Below are 20,375 nucleotides of genomic sequence, written 5' to 3'. Positions count from 1 at the left end.
TTTGGACCTGAAGTTTAAAAACACTTCTATTTCAAATTGGATTATAATTTTCTATTTTAAATAATTTCTGAAACAGATCAACTAAATACTTGATCTGTATACATTTAAAAACTGAAAATTAATCTTCTGAGCAAAATCTTTATTGAACAAAATTCCAATTGGACTGAAGTAAAGCTCAGTTTTTATCTGAGCTGCCTAATCCGTGTTCCTGCTTGCTGCTACTGACGTTGGACTGAACTTCAGGTTTGTTCACAGGTTTGTACTGACTAGCTATTCAACACTAATACATTGATTGTAAGTGCATTGGTGTAGTTTTGTGTTGTATCTGCTTATCTTGAGATAAAAAGATCAACAACGACCATTGGAGTTGCTGTTTCCTGCCTGACCTGTCCAGAAGTCTAAACAACAATGCCCAGAAAGAATCAGCGTTCCCAGGCTCAGAAGCTCAGATGGCAGAAGGAGAAACAGCCTCAGAGCGATAAAGTGACAGGTACTGACTCGGAGAACAAGTCAGTTGGAGAGTCTTTTGAACGACAGCAGGTAAACGATAGAAGTGAAAACAGTTTATCCTCTGTGGTAACACTATCTAATGGAAACACTACCAAACCAGTATTCCAGCATAATGCAGGAGATACAAAAGTACATCACAAATGTCTTATGCTAACATGGTGAAAAGGGGACGTGGTTCAGCTCAGCAGTCTCGAGTTAATGTAGAACTTCAGCCATCAGTGATAAATGTGTGTGCCTCACGGAGTCAAGATTCGTTAAAATATGGAAAATACAGGAACAGTCAGTGTATGGCAAACAGTTTGGTTTTTCTGGCTTTTTTCCACGAGAATGAAACAATTACCAGACCAGATCTTGACCTCATTCTGGATAAAGGTGATGCCGTGTACAGACAGGCTAGAGAAGATTTCCTCGTAGCATCCATTTGGCAACTGATGAACTACCAAATGAGGTACTGGCACGCAGGTCAACATATCAGATCGCCATGACTCCAGTACCCGTATGTGGAACATTTGGAGGTGGACAGAGTTTTCCAAGCCTGGAAAAAGCATTGAGACAATTGTCATCAGATGTACAATATGGGCTGCTGATCATGTCAGGCTTGGCCATTGGGGTTTTTAGAAGCAGATTTGGTGAGTATGGATACTTTGACCCACACACAAGGAACAAAAATGGAATGCCAATGACATGCAATCTTTTAAACTTTGGCACAGCAGTGATGCTGAAATTTTCCCGTCTTAGTGACATGATTCACAGATTAAAATCAGTGTACACAATGCTTAATGTTCCATCATCTTGTGCATTTGAACTCCAGCCCCTCTCATTTTACCAGAGAGACGCTTCAGACACAGTTGGCACCTCTCCACTGTTAAATGAATCCGAGACACCAACTGCTGTTCAGCAAGAGGTTGAGTCTGCTTCCCTGACACAAAACATTCCTGCTCTTGAGTCAAACATCAATGTTGAAGTCATGTGTCCTGTTGCAAGTGGTCCTTCTGATGATGTAATTGAAGGTGTATCTAATGCAGTTAGTTTTATGTCGTCTGTCACACAAGAAAATATAGTACTCCCCATTTCCAGTGAAACAAAAAATGCAACAAGTGCACTTTTGGAAATGTCTTTGAAACTGTCAAAGTACCCTAAAGCGAAAAGACAAAAGATGAAGATGAGACTACTTAAGGCAGAGATACCGAAACAAAGAAAAGAGAATCAAAAAGGAAGGAAAGAGAAAACTATGCGTTAAGCGAGTCCTTCAGAGCAAAGAAAATATCTTATTCTCACAGGAATTTTCAAAACAACCCTGAAAGGAAGCAGAAGAAAAACTGTACATGAAAAATCTGTATAGACAGAGTTATGAGTTTAAAGAGAAACAGAGATCACGCATCAGAACAGCATACAAAGAGAATGAAAAATTTAAACAGAGACAAAAATACTATGTGAGTAATTTATACAGAAATAATCCTAGATTTCAGGAACGACAGAAAAGCTACATCAGAAATTTATACAGAAATAATCCTAGATTTCAGGAACGACAGAAAAGCTACATCAGAAATTTATACAGAAATAATCCTAGATTTCAGGAACGACAGAAAAGCTACATCAGAAATTTATACAGAAATAATCCTAGATTTCAGGAACGACAGAAAAGCTACATCAGAAATTTATACAGAAATAATTCTGTATTTCAGGAACGACAGAAAGACTACATCAGAAATTTATACAGAAATAATCCTAGATTTCAGGAACGACAGAAAAGCTACATCAGAAATTTATACAGAAATAATCCTAGATTTCAGGAACGACAGAAAAGCTACATCAGAAATTTATACAGAAATAATCCTAGATTCAGGAACGACAGAAAAGCTACATGAGAAATTTATACAGAAATAATCCAACATTTAGACAGAGACAGAGGTCTTATAAGACTGAGCTTTATGCAAAAACAGAGAATTCAGGCTCAGACACAAAGAACTGATGAAATCCCTAATGAGAGACAAATACAATAAAGACAGTTCATTCAGGATGCTGCAAAAGAACAGATGTGCACTGAATGTAAAAGAAAATACAGACAGATGAAAAGATTTCCTCAGAGAGAAACGGAGAATCTTGAAACATGTGTTGCACAAACTAATACGCCAGAGAACAGACTGATTAATGAAGCCATTTCAGTTTTCAGATTAAATATAAAGGCTGGCCCTACTTATGTGTGCACTGTGTGTCACAAGTCCTCGTTTCCCAACCAAGTAGAACTCTGTAAAAGGTCAAATTATGTAAAGAAACCAGATGTGGTTGAACAGTGTCTAACAGGCAAGTATGTCCATGTTTGCGATGAAAGCTGCACGGATAGACAGTGTACAGTACCTCATGAGAGAAGTCAAGAGTGGATTTGTCACACCTGCCACAGACATCTAAAGAAAGGATACATGCCACCACTAGCAGCAGCAAACAAACTTGACTTGGCAGAAATTCCCAGTGAACTGTCAGATTTGAATATTCTGGAAAGACACCTGATTGCTAAGTGCATACCTTTCGCAAAGATCATTCCTCTTCCAAAAGGCAGACAAAGATTAATAAGGGGCAATTTTGTGTGTGTACCATCAGAGCTCCAAGAGACAGTCAATGCCTTGCCCCGGCTTCGGAGTGAGTCCCAAGTGATGAGAGTAAAATTGAAGCGACGTTTGTCCTATAGAGGTCATCAACTTTTTCAGACAGTAACCTGGTCTAAACTAATCTCTGCATTACTAAAACTGAAGCAGATTCATCCAGAGTATCGGGACATAAATATTAGACATGAAGCTGAGCTTTGTGACCCTACACTTCCTGATGATGATGACGATGATGATGATGATGATGATGATAGCGAAGTAAGTATGGATGAGGATGACTATGATGAAGCAGATCTGATGGAAATTGACGAGTATGAGAAAAATGCTTTATGTGAGGCTGAAATGATCAGGACAATGATTGTGAACAACTCCAGCAACAGATGAATGACGGAGAAGAAGGTGATTTGCCAAATGGAGGATTTGCTATAGAATCATGCCTTCAGCCTCCTGACATATCAGAAGAGATACTTTGTTTCTCTGAAAGTACATACTGCTTGGCGCCGGCACAATCAAATTCACCCGTCAGCTTTTTTAAGACCCCAAATTTGGAATCCATGAGCTTCCCGGTACAATTTCCAACATCAGAGAACACTTTGGACACAAGGAGACTCATTAAAGTGACACCAAGTGGATATTTCAAGTCACGGCTATTTAATGTTGATAATCGCTTTGCCAGAGACCCAACATACTTGTTTTTTGCACAGTTTGTGACAGAGATACACTTGGCTAACAACAGCATGACGATTCAGCTACGAAAAGGAAAGACCAGAACCAGAGATGGTCGCAGAATAACCTCAGGTATGTTGCAGGACAAACGAGAGGTTGAGAAACTGGTGAGAAATAAAGACGCCATGAGATTCATGCAACCTCTAAGAGGTACTCCAGCATACTGGAACAGAGCAACAAAGACTTGTTCAGTATAATTCGTCAAATTGGCACCCCCTGTTTTTTTGTCACGTTTTCAGCTGCAGAGTTCAGATGGCCTGAAATCATTCAAGCCATAAAGAGGCAACAAGGTGAGGAAATTGATGTCGACGCTCTTGACTGGACCGCCAAGTCTGAGATTCTGCGATCCAATCCTGTCACCTGCATGCGTTTATTTGATAAGCGAGTTGAGGCACTTTTCAGAGATTTGTTGCTGTCAGATGCTCAGCCTTTGGGAAGAGTGATTGACTATTTTTACAGAGTTGAGTTTCAGCACAGAGGAAGTCCACACATCCATGCGATGCTATGGGTTGAAGGAGCTCCACAGCTGGATGAGTCAGACGATCAAACTGTGTGTAATTTTGTTGATAAATACATCTCGGCACAGCTTCCTGATCCAGACAGAGAACCAGAACTGTATCGGAAAGTTTCTGAAGTTCAGAGACACAGTAAGAATCACACCAGATCTTGTTTCAAGAGTGTGAACTCTGGTTGTCGATTTAGTTTTCCAAAGCCCCCTGCAGAAACACAGTGATCTCCAGACCAGGTGAGAACAATGACACTGAAACTGCCAAGCCAAACTCAGACCTTTGATGCAACTCCTGAACGAACCTGAAGTCGCTTCCATGAGTTTAGAGCAGATCCTTTCTCGGTGTCACTTGACGCTAGAAGAGTATGAATCTTGTCTTCAGACCATGAACAAAAAGACTGCCATCTACTTGAAGCGTGATCCCAAAGATTGCTGGATAAATGCTTACAATCCACATCTGCTTAAAGCTTGGGACAGTAACATTGATGTGTCTTTCATACTAAATGCCTACTCATGTATACAGTATCTAACAAAATACATCACAAAGAAAGAAAGTGGACTGTCAGAGTACCTGAAAACAGTGATTGACAATTCAAACATGGACCGAGTCAATGAGTGTGATGAAATGAAAGCGATCATGCAAGCGTACTCTAAAAAGCGAGAAATTAGTGCTCAGGAGTGTGTTGCTCGAGCCTGTGGATTAAAGATGAAAAACTGTTCCCGCAGTGTTGTGTTCATACCCACAGACGATAATCCTGTAAAGATGAGTCGACCAATGTCTTTCTTGGAGGATATCCCATCGGATTCCTGCAATATATGGATGACCAGTTTGACGGATAAGTACAAAGCAAGGCCTGAAATACCCGAATATGAGGAAATGTGTTTGGCTGATTTCGCTGCTACCTGCAGGTTTGTAAGTTCAGAGAAGGCAAGCACTAATGGTGTTTTACCACTTTTAAATCAGCTGGGATTTGTAACAAGGCGAAAAAATGACAAGCCCTCCGTCATCCGCTACTATCATTGTTCTAAAGAGAAGGAACCGGAGCAGTTTTATGCCAGATTACTGAGACTGTACCTTCCTCATCGGTCAGAGTTTGAAATTCGAAGCGTCAGTCTTCCTACCTACGAGTCCTTTTACTCCTCTGGCTGTGTCCGCCTACCAGGTTCAGACCTCCTTGAAACCGTCAAAAGTGTTGTCAAGAGAAACAGAGACAAATATGAGAAAAACAGTGAGGAGATTGAGAGTGCCCTTGAAGAGTTTGAGGAAAGCAGAGACCATGTGATTGATGAGTGGTGTAATCTTGCTCCTGAATCTGAAGTTGTGAGGTTGCAGTGTGACGACGACCTTCAGCCGGCAGAGCCTGAAAACGAACAGGAAAATGTACCAGACTTTTGTCCTCAGTCTTCTGCCGTCAATGAAATGCGAGCCATCAGAGAACCTCCCGCTATGGATCCGAATTTGCTGAGACAAATGTATCAGAACCTGAACCAGAAGCAGGCCTGTATTTTCTATGCCATCAGAGACTTCTGCCTTAAACTTGTGTGCGGTCTGAAACCAGAGCCATTTTTTCTGTATGTAAATGGTGGGGCAGGTACTGGAAAGTCGCATCTGATTCGATGCATTTACTCAGAGGCACGCAAAATACTCAGCAGGCTGCCACGCTTCTCAGAGGATGCTGATATTTCTGCTCCAACTGTTCTGCTCACTTCTTTCACTGGAACGGCAGCTTTCAACATCGGTGGAACAACACTGCACTCTTTGTTTAAACTTCCAAGGTCGTTAAAACCTCCAATTCAAGGTCTTGGCAATCAGTTGGATGAAATCAGGTCAGAACTATTCAACGTTCAAATCTTGATCATTGATGAGATCTCAATGGTTTCTAAGCCCCTCTTTGCTTATGTGGATGCACGGCTCAAACAAATCAAAGGAAGTCATAAACCATTTGGAGATGTATCTGTATTGGTGCTCGGCGATTACGCTCAGCTGAAACCAATTCGCCAATCTACACCTCTTTGTGTACACGACCCAGCGGATATTGACTTGTGGCAGGAACATTTTCAAATGACCTCTCTAACTGAGATTATGAGGCAAAAAGATGATATTGCGTTTGCAGAGATGCTGAACAGAATTCGGGTGAAAGGAAAAACTGATGAATTGTCTCAGGCTGACAGAGATTTGTTATCACAAGCCATCACAGAACCAAGTCTTTGCCCTGCTGACGTTTTGCACATTTTTGCAACCAATAAGTTGGTGGATGAACACAATTTGGCAACTCTGAACTTGTTACATTCCAACATCATCACCATCGACGCAGATGACTTCCAAAAGGATCCACGAACAGGCAGAATGGCACGCAAAGAAAGACCATGCAAGGGAGGTAGAAATGATTTAGCAGACACTTTGAAAGTTGCCGTTGGAGCTCATGTCATGCTTACCAGAAATATCGATGTTCAAAATGGACTAGTTAATGGTGCATTTGGTGTCCTAACAGCTGTTGTAACTTCTGACACTGATGAACACAGCATCAGTAAGCTGGGCCTGACAATGGATAATCAAACAAGTGGGACCAGAAACCAAAGTGGACCTTCAGAGACTGCCAATCTTGTTTACATCGAGAGAGCGGAGGAGAATCTGAAGCTAAATGGAGTGGTACGTAGACAGTTTCCTGTGAAACTGGCTTTTGCTTGTACTATTCACAAAACCCAAGGCCTAACAACAAATGCAGCTGTGGTGTCTTTGAAGAAAATCTTTGAACCAGGTATGGCATACGTAGCTCTCAGCAGGGTAACGTCTCTCAGTGGACTCTACCTACTGGATTTCGACGAAAAAAAAATATTTGCCAATCCTCAAGTCACTGCAGCTCTTCAGACCATGAGACAAGCCAGCGTAGATGACATGATGCCTCTTCTTCAGGTGAAAGAAACTTTAAACAGGCCAGAAACACTGGTAATTGTTTCGCATAACCGAGGGACTCCCATCTCACATCTGTGACATAAGAAAACATCACGAACTGTGTCTGGCAGATGTGCTGTGTCTGACTGAAACTCACCTAAAAGGATCTTTTGTTTACGACAATCTGCATCTGGATGGCTACAATATGTTCAAACGAAACAGACATGTGTCATACTCAAATTTTCCCCAAATGGCTTCCAAAAGTGGAGGTGGTGTGGCGGTTTATGTGAGAAACCATATTAAGGTTAATGAAAGAAAATATTTGCAAAATGTGACTGATCTTGAATTTGTGGCTTTGAAGGTTGAGTCTCCATTCAGGGCAGTGATTGCAGCTGTGTACCGACCTCCCGACTACAGCCTGAGACCGTTCCTGGAAAATCTGGTAAGCCTTCTGGATGCACTGGAGATGTTGGACTGTCACCCGTCATTGTATGTGGAGATTTCAACGAGAATCAGGTACGCAGTTCACCAGGGCAAATTCTGGAGCTGTTTCAGTTCTCGGGGATATGTTCAGTTGATCACTTCTGCACCACAGAGAAAAACACATTGCTTGATCTATTTCATTTCTCAGCCACAAAATCTTTACATTCAGGTGTGATGAGAACATACTACAGTTACCATGATCCTGTGTTCTGGTCCTGTCCACAACCGAATCATCAGAGGTCTGTGAGTAAAAGCATGCCAAAGGTAAACTTTTTTTAAAATGACTGTATTTCCTCTTAAAATGTCTTACACAACAGCGTTCCTAATTATATTTCTTCAAATCATTACATTATCAGCCAATAAGAGTTATGCCATTTTTTTAAATATTAGGAATCCAAACAGTTTATGTTTTAAGAATATTGCAATTTTTCCAGTGATAAACTTTGTGGTAGAAACTATTAAAGTTATATATATGAGGCTTTTGTCACAAAATCTAACCATTTGATTAAACCTAAATAAGTCTGCTCATTTAGATTTGAGACTTTAAATTAAAGGTCAATTTAATATAAATAATATATATATATATATATAGTATGTAATATAGGATATGATTAATGTAAAATTCAAATTATAAAAACTTTAAAGAAGTTGTGGCTTGTGCATTTATATTGATAAGTGCACAAACCACAACTCTTCAGCAGTTCTAAACAAGCTGCTACAGTAGATCACAAAAAAATCACCAGGAGGTCTGTGTGTAACACAGCTTCCTCATGAACCAATAACATATGCCAGCTGATGCCCCCTTGGGATGAAAAATGGGAGTTTAGGAAGGGTTCAGGCATAGTGGGTGGGTAGGTGGGTGGGGGGCTTGACTAGAACATTTTAGTCTCAACATCAGTTAACACCACCTGAAAAACGACTGCAAGCTTCAACATCTCCTCCAGTTCACACTCGACCAAAACAGAAGATCCTACTGCATCCTAACATGACAGTCGTTATGAAGGCACAGGGTGAAATGCATCCTTTCAGCTCACAACTGAGCACTGGTGACCACTGAGGGAAAAAAGAACTTCCTTACACAGAAACATGTTCTCCAGCTTGAGCACTCAGAGACATGTCCTCTTGCTGCATCAGTCAAGGGATATCCTCCTGCTGTGGCTGAAGTGGAGCTATTGATTTGTAAGTGTGAATGTTCACTTCTTTTCTCTGAGAATGCTATTGTTACTCATGATAAATCTCTTTGCATACAGATTAAAGTGTCTTAAGTTGTAGCTCGGCCATCCACTCCAATCAAGCTGAGACTCTCACAGCTAAACATGAAGTTAACATCTGTTCATGAAACTTCACTTACAAGACATTGTGTCTCCTGCAGCAAGGTTGAAGTAACTACCTATCATGTGTCATAGGACGTTTACCGTTTATAGGTCATTACAACACATGTTTTCTCTTGGTTCTCAGGAGGACTTTCCCATGCATGTCTGGTATCCCCAAGGCATCCCTTTCACCAGCAGAGATGAGGTGCAGCCGACTCTGGTGAGAATCAATATTGCTTCTGTTCAACTAACTGAGAAATAACTACAATCTTTGTCCAGCTGACTGTCGTATTTATTTTTCATCTTTAGTGGACGTAATGTTAGCGTGTTACGACAGCAAAACGCGTTGTGACAGATGACATGATACAACAGTCAGCATTTCAGGACACCTGTGACAGGACTGAGGCTTCCATTTATTGATTTATTTTGAATATTACAGTATAAAATCATGCACAGGAACAAGAAATCCAAAAGACAGATATTTTTGGACCACAGTTATCTTAGCATGTTTGAAAAGAAGTAGGAAGAAGTAAGAACTTGAACTGTTTGCTCAGAAGGTTAAAGTGTCTCACTTTTTTCCTGAAGATCTGCACCCATCTGTCCAATGATGTTGCAAACACTGAGCAGGTTAAAGGAAGCTGCAGCGGCAATCAGAAAGACCCCATCAAGTGTGAACATTTATATCTTCACAGTGACTGATTTTATTATTATTTTAACTTGCATCACCAGAATCATCTTCACAACAACCATGTAAATGTGAACTATACACAGTTTTGACAAATTTGTAATTAAGCTCATTTCATTCTGCTAAAATCTCTGTAGATTTGCAGATTTACATCATGTTTATGTACAAATGTGTTTTTTTAAATCAGGTTCCACATGTTGGGTTAAAGTGTCAACTAGTGAAAGTTTAAATATGTAAGATATCAAACCTCAAGTGTTTTAGTTTAGCAGGATTATTTCATCATACTAAAAGTGGGAATAAGACGGGACTCCTAGTGTGTAAACTTGTGACTTTATGCAATGAGTAATGCTTTGTCACCTGTTGATATTAATGAACATGGTGACAATAAAAAGGAAAGAAAAACTAAATCTTTACGAGAAACCAAAAAAAAGTAAATTATGCTATTGTAATATTTTTAAAGTCACATATTACACAACTGTGAATCCTGTATTTATGTGGGGGGAGGGTATCAGCTGGTAAAATGTTATGGCAAAGGATTGCCACACTTATGCTATTTGAGCAGCTAATATAGACATCAGGGAAAAGAAAGAGAAAAGCATTGTCAATTAATTTTAATCATTAGCAAAATTAGAATAAGGGTGTTGAACTACTATAGTTTAGCAATAGGATAAACTACACTCAGATACTACATTTTAAACTGAATTTGTTTCTTGGGGAGGGGGTTTGGTCACATTCTTTTCAGTAGAGGCTTTGTAATCTTGACATTCCATTCTTTAAGCTTAAGAATGAAAATACAATACATTTCTAAATATAATTGACCATGTCCTCATAGGTTTTTTCTGTATCTGTGTAACTTGTACACCTCCAGTTTCACAATGTATTGCTACTACTGGGTTATGCTTTAGTGAGTTTTTTCTTTACTGAAGTATAAAGCATGAATCATTTTTGATCATTTTCATAATCAAAAATAATTCCGTTCTTTTTTTTGCACAGAAAGCTGTTTATTGTGCATGATTTGAGAAGACCTACTTCTCATATCATGTCTTCTAAAAAGCCCAGTCAGTCGTGGCAGATGGCTGCTTGTATTGAGCCTGGATCTGTCAGAGGTTTCTTCCTGTTGAAGGGAGTTTTTCCTCTCCACTGTTGCTCGGTACAAGGGATTGCAAAAAAGTCAATGATACACAGCAAATGTGTTTCACTTTTATGTCCCATTGAGGAGGAATAAATGGTAAATATCATTAAGGCAATGCAATCTTCTGGGTTTCTTTAGAAACTGTTTACTTTGAATAATTCAGAATATTGTACTGCTTGATAGTCTGAATCAAATGAAATGTTTGTATGACTTGACTGAAATGAAAAAGTTCTATGACATTTTACAAATTGTGTGACATTGTGTATTGACAGTATGTAAAGAAAATAAATAGAACTGAGTACATTCTTAGTTTGCCTTTTATTATTACACTTAGTGCAGTTTTCCAGGTTTATATTCAATTTATTTATTTTGCATTTAAAGTGAGTGTGGTTATGGTCATTTTTTGACCTCAAGTCCCAAATTTTCCAATCCATTTACAAATTAAAAATCTTTTGGTTTACAAAACTCATTTGGCTATTTTACAAAAATTAAATCCATGTAAGGTTTTCCATCACAAACATTAATAAATGTACATCATTTATTAATGATGTACATTAATAAATGTACATCATTTGCATCGTTGCATGCAACAAAAAATGTTTGTTGCATGCAAATCTGCAAAAAACATTTTGAGCAGTGATATTTATAGCTGGTGAGGCTCCAACTTACTTATAATCAGATTTACAAATCTAGACCCTGCATGTTATTGTTTACATAAGGAAATTATGCGCATGCGTACAATGCTGGAGGGCATTAAGCTGCTATGACATCCATAGCAGCGCCGCCTCCGCAGAATAATTCTGTTATAATTCCGTCAAACAAACTTAGACATGTAGATATTATTAAATTCGTGCTGTGCTTAATAGCAAAGGGAGAAACCGTTAAAGTACAACTCAAAACCACGTCTTTCTCGCTCTCTGTATCAGCACAGCTAATGTGTGGCTAGCTCCCTGGTACTGTCTCTTACTCTGCAGTTGAGCTACAATATCTGGGCTCATGAGTGCCCCCAGCGATAAGGCACGAGAACTGCCTGCCTCAATTAAGAATCTGCATGCTGTTTGCTATCTTCAATAATTTGCCGTTAAAGATCGCTCCTCAGCAAACGAAGCACGTTACACACACAGTTGATGACAATAAAAACACAGTACATTAAATACATAGAATAAATTATGGAAAATCAGTTCATACATTAAATGTTTTTAACCATGTTATTTGCGACGTACAGACAGACGGAGCATCGCTCTCATAAAATAACAATCAGTGCAGTTAGCGAGAAGTTGTGCAATCCCAGGTGCTGCATCACTGGCTTTGCTTGTTCAAATTAAATGATAAATAGATACTTTATAATACAAATCACAGGGTGAACATATTTTTATAAATGGTTTCAGTCTTATCTTTCAATGAAAATGTCTGTTACCTGCTTCCTGTGATATACATATATATGTATCACATATATATATATCTATATGTACATATAGATATATATATATGTATATATATAGATATATATACTTCTTCAATTTCGTAACTATTTTTTAAAGTCTTCTGCAAGATTTAATCAAGTTCAGTAAATCATGTATCAAACTGTTCTGCTTCTGCTGTTCGTTTATGCTTTTTTGTTTTGCTGTCTCACTTCTTCAAATATTTCTGGCTTTGTAATAATTACTGGTTCTCCTATTTTATTATTTTTCCTGTCTTTCTATGTTTCACTGTTCCAACTGTTCAACTTTTTCTGGTTTTAAAGTATTTCCGCTACTGCTATATTTATACTTTTGATTTGTTCCACTTTCCAATGATTTCCATTTCTTCTGCTTTCCTTCACTTCTTGTGCTTTTCTCTACTTTTTCTTGCATTTTTGCAGCAGACATTCTGCAAATATGCATTCTCACGGTTGTTTCGCTAGGAACAGCTATTTTTCTAGTTATCAGTGAGAATGCATTCAATGCATTCTCACTTATAGTGATTCTGTTTTTCTTTATTATTATTATTATTATTATTATTCTGGCTTCCGTACGTTTTTCCTGGTTTAACTACTCTCACTATCTTTCACTAATTGTACTAATTTATATATCAAAACGTTCAGCTCCTTCAGGAGAATGGTGCTATGACTTTTGGTAAACTTCACTATTGCACTTTTTGAAATAATTGCCCTTTTGTGCACATTTTTGCCCCATTATTTCTATGGTGGAACTCTGTAACTGATTTCAGTTACTTGAGTGGCCACTCTAGTAACTGCCGTTTTTGAACTTTTTCTGCTCTTTTATAAACAAAATTATGCTGTTCATACATATTTCACTGTAGAGAAATATTTTATGCTTTAAAATGTAGCCACACGTGTCTACTTTATGGATTTATTACTATCTTTGCTACAGGTTTTACTGTTTTCTGTTAAACTCCTCTGGAGTACAACCTTGTCACACTTTCTCCTATTCTTTCAATGTATTTTCTTTTGTGCTCTGTTTTTATCTGTGTCTATGCATTCTGCTTGTCTACTTTTCTGTTTCACTATTCAATTGTTTCAACTATTTCTGGGATTGCACTAATTTCCTGTTGTTTCAATTATGCTCTTCTTAAACTCTTTCACTTTTTACTTTTTCAATAATTCAGGTTGCACTCAAACTCCTGCTTCTTCTGCTGAATCCTGCTATTATTTATATATTATATAATTTATACAGTATAATTAACTATTAATTGACTATTACATTATTAAAATAGTATATTCACTATTCAATTCTTTCAACTATTTCTATGTTTCTATGCATTTTGCTTGTCTACTTTTCTGTATATTCCTTTGGTTCTACTGGTTTCACTGTCGGCTAAGGTCTTCTGCAACTTTTATCAATTTTATCAATTCATATATCAAACTTTTCTGCTTTTTCTGTCCCTTTTGCTTTTGGTTTTCCTCTGATTTACTCCTTCAAATATTTCTGGTTTTTCTGCTTCCGCTAATTTAAGCTTTTTGATGTTTCACTGTTCAATTGTTTCAACTATTTCTGGTTTTGCACTAATTTCCTGTGTGCTAATTGTGCTCTTTCTTACGCTCGTTTCACTTTTTGACTTTTTCAAATAATTCATGTTGCACACAAACTTCTGCTTCTTCAGCTGAATTCTGTAACACTTTGCTAATTTTCACTACTTGGCAAAGGATTTCTACAATGTATGATTAGCTTTCTTATGCTTTTTCCAATTTCTTACTCTTTGTTCTCAAGTTTCTTATATTTCTCCTTCAATCATTCTGCAAATATGCTTATTGGCTCTTTATGTTAAGTTTCACTTCTTCAAATATTTCTGGTTGTGTACTAATTTCAGCTTCAGCTAATATTGCAGTTTTGCTACGTTTCACTGTTCAACTGTTTTCAACTATTTCAACTGTTTCAATTTTTCTGCTTTCTTCTACTTCTTAAGCTTTTCTCCACATTTTTTGCATTTCTGCAGCAGTCATTCTGCAAATATGCATTCTCACGGCTGTTTCGCTAGGAACAGCTATTTTCTAGTTATTATTCTGTCTTCGTACGTTTTTCATGGTTTAACTACTCTCACTATCTTTCACTAATTGTACTAATTTATATATCAAAACGTTCAGCTCCTTCAGGAGAATGGTGCTATGACTTTTGGTAACCTTCACTATTGCACTTTTTGAAATAATTGCCCTTTTGTGCAATTTATTGCCCCATTATTTCCTATGGTGGAACTCTGTAACTGATTTCAGTTACTAGAGTGTCCACTCTAGTAACTGCCGTTTTGAACTTTTTCTGCTCTTTTATAAACAAAATTATGCTGTTCATACATATTTCACTGTAGAGAAATATTTTATGCATTAAATGTAGCCACACGTGTCTACTTTATGGAATTATTACTGTCATTGCTACAGGTTTACTGCTTTCTGTCAAACTCCTCTGGAGTACAACCTTGTCACACTTTTCCTATTCTTTCAATGTATTTTCTTCTTGTGCTCTGTTTTATCTGTGTCTATGCATTCTGCTTGTCTACTTTCTGTTTGCCTTCTGGTTCTACTGGTTTTACTATCTTTTAAGATTTCTACAATTTTAATCAATTTTATACAATTCATATATCAAACATTTCTGCTTCTTCTGATCCTTTTTGCTTTTGCTCTGTTTTACCTTGCAAATATTCTGGTTTACTGTTTCCACTAATTTTTTATACTTATTACTGTTTCACTATTCAATTGTTTCAACTATTCCTGGGATTGCACTAATTTCCTGTTGTTTCAATTATGCTCTTTCTTAAACTCTGTTTCACTTTTTGACTTTTTCAATAATTCAGGGTGCCACAAACTCCTGCTTCTTCTGCTGAATTCTGTTATAATTTATATATTTATAATTTATATAATTTATACAATATATATATTCACTATTAATTCACTATTAAATATAATATTGTATATTCACTATTCAATTGTTTCAACTATTTCTATGTTTCTATGCATTTTGCTTGTCTACTTTTCTGTATTTCCTTTGGTTCTACTGGTTTACTGTCGGATAAGGTCTTCTGCAACTTTGATCATTTTATCAATTCATATATCAACTTTTCTGTTCTTCTGACCCTTTTTGCTTTTGGTTTCCTCTGTTTTACTTTTCAATATTTTGTTTTTCTGCTTCCGCTAATTTAAGTTTTTGCAGTTTCACTGTTCAATTGTTTCAATATTCTGGGTTGCACTAATTTCTTGTGTGCTAATTGTGCTCTTTCTTACGCTCTGTTTCACTTTTTGACTTTTTCAAATTAATTCATGTTGCACAAAACTTCTGCTTCTTGAGCTGAATTCTGCATACTTTTGTAAGTTTCACTACTTGGCAATGGATTTCTACAATGTTGACAGCTCTCTTATGCTTTTTTCCATTCTACTCTTTGTTCTCGGTTTTTGTTTATTTCTCATCATCATTCTGCAAATATGCTATTTGGCCCTTTATGTTAAGTTTCACTTCAATATTTTGGTTGTGTACTATTTCAGCTTCAGCTAATTTCTGCTGTTTGCTACGTTTCTGTTCAACTGTTTCACTATTTCATTTCTTTACTTTCTTCCACTTCTTAAGTTTTCTCCATTTTTGGTTTTGCAGCAGTCATTCTGCAATATGCTTTCTCCGGCTGTTTCGTAGGACAGCTATTTTTCTGTTATTATTATTATTTTATTTTCTGTCTTCCGTACGTTTTTCATGGTTTACTCTCACTATCTTTCACTAATTGTACTATTTATATATCAAAACGTTCAGCTCTTCGGGAATGGTGCTATGACTTTTGGTAACTTCACTATTGCACTTTTTGAAATAATTGCCGCCTTCTGGTTCTACTGGTTTTACTATCTTTTAAGATATTCTACAATCTTTAATCAATTTTATACATTCATATATCAAACATTTCTGCTTCTTCTGATCTTTTTGCTTTTGCTCTGTTTTACTCCTGCAAATATTCTGGTTTACTGTTTCCACTAATTTTTTATACTTATTACTGTTTCACTATTCAATTGTTTCAACTATTCCTGGATTGAACTAATTTCCTGTTGTTTCAATTATGCTCTTTCTTAAACTCTGTTTCACTTTTTGACTTTTTCAAATAATTCAGGGTGCACACAAACTCCTGCTTCTTCTGCTGAATTCTGTTATAATTTATATATTATATAATTTATATAATTTATACATATAATATATCACTATTAATTCACTATTAAATATTAATATTGTATATTCACTATTCAATTGTTTCAACTATTTCTATGTTTCTATGCATTTTGCTTGTCTACTTTCTGGATATTCCTTTGGTTCTACTGGTTTTACTGTCGGATAAGGTCTTCTGCAAACTTTGATCAATTTTATCAATTCATATATCAAACTTTTCTGCTTCTTCTGACCCTTTTTGCTTTTGGTTTTCCTCTGTTTTACTCTTCAAATATTTTGTTTTTCTGCTTCGCTAATTTAAGCTTTTTGCAGTTCACTGTTCAATTGTTTCAAGTATTTCTGGTTTGCACTAATTTCCTTGTGTGCTAATTGTGCTCTTTCTTACGCTCTGTTTCACTTTTTGACTTTTCAAATAATTCATGTTGCACACAAACTTCTGCTTCTTGAGCTGAATTCTGCAATACCTTTGCTAAGTTTCACTACTTGGCAATGGATTTATACAATGTATGACAGCTTCTTATGCTTTTTTCCAATATCTTACTCTTTGTTCTCAGTTTTGTTATTTCTCCATCAATCATTCTGCAAATATGCTTATTTGGCCCTTTATGTTAAGTTTCACTTCAAATATTTCTGGTTGTGTACTAATTTCAGCTTCAGCTAATTTCTGCTGTTTGCTACGTTTCACTGTTCAACTGTTTCAACTATTTCAATTTCTTCTACTTTCTTCCACTTCTTAAGCTTTTCTCCACATTTCTTGCATTTCTGCAGCAGTCATTCTGCAAATATGCATTCTCACGGCTGTTTCGCTAGGAACAGCTATTTTTCTAGTTATTATTATTATTCTGTCTTCCGTACGTTTTCATGGTTTAACTACTCTCACTATCTTTCACTAATTGTACTAATTTATATATCAAAACGTTCAGCTCCTTCAGGAGAATGGAGCTATGACTTTTGGTAAACTTCACTATTGCACTTTTTGAAATAATTGCCTTTTGTGCAAATCTTTTGCCCATTATTCCTATGGTGGAACTCTCTAACTGATTTCAGTTACTTGAGTGGCCACTCTAGTAACTGCCGTTTTTGAACTTTTTCTGCTCTTTATAAACAAAATTATGCTGTTCATACATATTTCACTGTAGAGAATATTTTATGCATTAAAATGTAGCCACTAGTGTCTACTTTATGGAATTATTACATCATTGCAACAGGTTTTACTGTTTCTGTTAAACTCCTCTGGAGTACAACCTTGTCACACTTTCTCCTATTCTTTCAATGTATTTCTTCTTGTGCTCTGTTTTTATCTGTGTCTATGCATTCTGCTTGTCTACTTTTCTGTTTGCCTTCTGGTTCTACTCGTTTTACTATCTTTTAAGATCTTCTACTATCTTTAATCAATTTTATAAATTCATATATCAAACATTTCTGCTTCTTCTTATCCTTTTTGCTTTAATCTGTTTTACTCCTTCAAATATTTCTGGTTTACTGTTTCCACTAATTTTTTATACTTATTACTGTTCACTATTCAATTGTTTCAACTATTCCTGGGATTGCATTATTTCCTGTTGTTTCAATTATGCTCTTTCTTAACTCTGTTTCACTTTTTGACTTTTTCAAATAATTCAGGTTGCACACAAACTCCTGCTTCTTCTGCTGAATTCCTCTATAATTTATATATTATATAATTTATATAATTTATACAGTATATTTATTATTAATTCACTATTATTTATTAATATAGTATCTTCACGATTCAACTGTTTCTACTATTTCTATATTTCTTTGCATTTTGCTGGTCTACTTTTCTGGATATTCCTTTGGTTCTACTGGTTTTACTGTCTGCAAAGGTCTTCTCAAACTTTATCAATTTTATCAATTCATATATCAAACTTTCTGCTTCTTCTGACCCTTATGCTTTTGGTTTTGCTCTGTTTTACTCCTTCAAATATTTCTGGTTTTTCTGATTCCGCTAATTTTGCTTTTTGATGTTTACTATTCAATTGTTTCAACTATTCTGAGTTTGCGCTAATTTACTCATATGCTAATTGTGCTCTTTCTTACGCTCTGTTCCCTTTTTGACTTTTTCAAATAATTCATGTTGCACACAAACTTCTGCTTCTTCAGCTGAATCTTCAACACTTTTGCTAAGTTTCACATTGGCAACGGATTTCTACAAAGTATGACTAGCTTTCTTATCTTTCTTACTCTTTGTTCTCAGTTTTTATATTTCTCCATCAATCATTCTGCAAATATGCTTATTTGGCCCTTATGTTAAGTTTCACTTCTTCAGATATTTCTGGTGGTGTACTAATTTCAGCTTCAGCTAATTTCTGCAGTTTGCTATATTCACTGTTCAACTGTTTCAACTATTTCAATTTCTTCTGCTTTCTTCTACTGCTTAAGCTTTTCTGTACTTTTTCTTGCATTTTTGCAGCAGACATTCTGCAAATATGCATTCTCACGGCTGTTTCGCTAGGAACAGCTATTTTTCTAGTTATCAGTGAGAATGCATTCAATGCATTCTCACTTATAGTGATTCTGTTTTCTTTATTATTTATATGGAATGCATTCATCATTCACTATAGTGTTTCTGTTTTTTTTATTATTATTATTATTCTGGCTTCCGTACGTTTTTCGTGGTTTAACTACTCTCACTATCTTTCACTAATTGTACTAATTATATATCAAAACGTTCAGCTTCTTCAGGAGAATGGTGCTATGACTTTTGGTAAACTTCACTATTGCACTTTTTGAAATAATTGCCCTTTGTGCAATTTTTGCCCCATTATTTCCTATGGTGGAACTCTGTAACTGATTTCAGTTACTTGAGTGTACACTCTAGTAACTGCCGTTTTGAACTTTTCTGCTCTTTTATGAACAAAATTATGCTGTTCGTACATATTTCACTGTAGAGAAATATTTTATGCATTAAAATGTAGCCACTAGTGTCTACTTTATGGAATTATTACTTTCATTGTTACAGGATTTACTGTTTCTGTCAAACTCCTCTGGAGTACAACCTTGTCACACTTTCTCTATTCTTTCAATGTATTTTCTTCTTGTGCTCTGTTTTTATCTGTGTCTATGCATTCTGCTTGTCTACTTTCTGTTGCCTTCTGGTTCTAGGGTTTTACTATTTTAGATCTTCTACAATTTTAATCATTTTAAAAATTCATATATCAAACATTTCTTCTTCTGACTTTTTTGCTTTAGGTTTGCTTGTTTCTTTAAATATTTTTACTGTTTCCACTATTTTTTACTCTTACTTTTCACTATTCAATTGTTTCAACTATTTCTGGATTGCACTAATTACCTGTTGCTTAATTTATGCTCTTTCTTAAACTCTGTTCACTTTTTTGACTTTTCAAATAATTCAGGTTGCACCAACTCTGCTTCTGCTGAATTCCTCTATATTTATATATTAATAATTTATACAGTATAATTACTATTAATTACTATATCTTATTAATATAGTATATTCACTATTCAATTGTTTCAACTATTCTATGTTTCTATGCATTTTGCTTGTCTACTTTTCTGGATATTCCTTTGTTCTACTGGTTTCCTGTCTGCAAAAGTCTTCTCAAACTTTTATCAATTTTATCAATTCATATATCAAACTTTCTGCTTCTTCTGACCCTTATTCTTTTGGTTTTGCTCTGTTTATTCCTTCAAATATTTCTGGATTTTCTGATTCCGCTAATTTAAGCTTTTTGCTGTTTCACTGTTCAATTGTTTCAACTATTTCTGGTTTGCACTAATTTCCTCGTGTGCTAATTGTGCTCTTTCTTACGCTCTGTTTCACTTTTGACTTTTTCAAATATTCATGTTGCACACAAACTTCTGCTTCTTCAGCTGAATTCTGAACACTTTGCAAATTTCACTACTTGGCAAA

The 20,375-nt window shown here is 36.1% G+C and overlaps 1 long non-coding RNA gene across 1 annotated transcript; it reads left to right on the top strand.

Moving 5' to 3' along the window:
* The first annotated feature begins 8,974 nt into the window (after positions 1-8,974).
* LOC145550382 (uncharacterized) lies at positions 8,975-9,566 on the top strand. The gene is made up of 3 exons (XR_014086284.1): positions 8,975-9,099; positions 9,182-9,256; positions 9,346-9,566. It is a non-coding gene; the product is annotated as an uncharacterized LOC145550382 (long non-coding RNA).
* The last annotated feature ends 10,809 nt before the right edge of the window (positions 9,567-20,375 follow it).

The sequence above is a fragment of the Poecilia reticulata genome, unplaced genomic scaffold, assembly GCF_904066995.2.
Source record: "Poecilia reticulata unplaced genomic scaffold, P_reticulata-male-v2 Scaffold_39, whole genome shotgun sequence".
Classification (NCBI taxonomy): Eukaryota; Metazoa; Chordata; class Actinopteri; order Cyprinodontiformes; family Poeciliidae; genus Poecilia; species Poecilia reticulata.
Note: the sequence above shows the minus strand (reverse complement) of the source record. Positions and strands in the feature narration are given on the sequence as shown.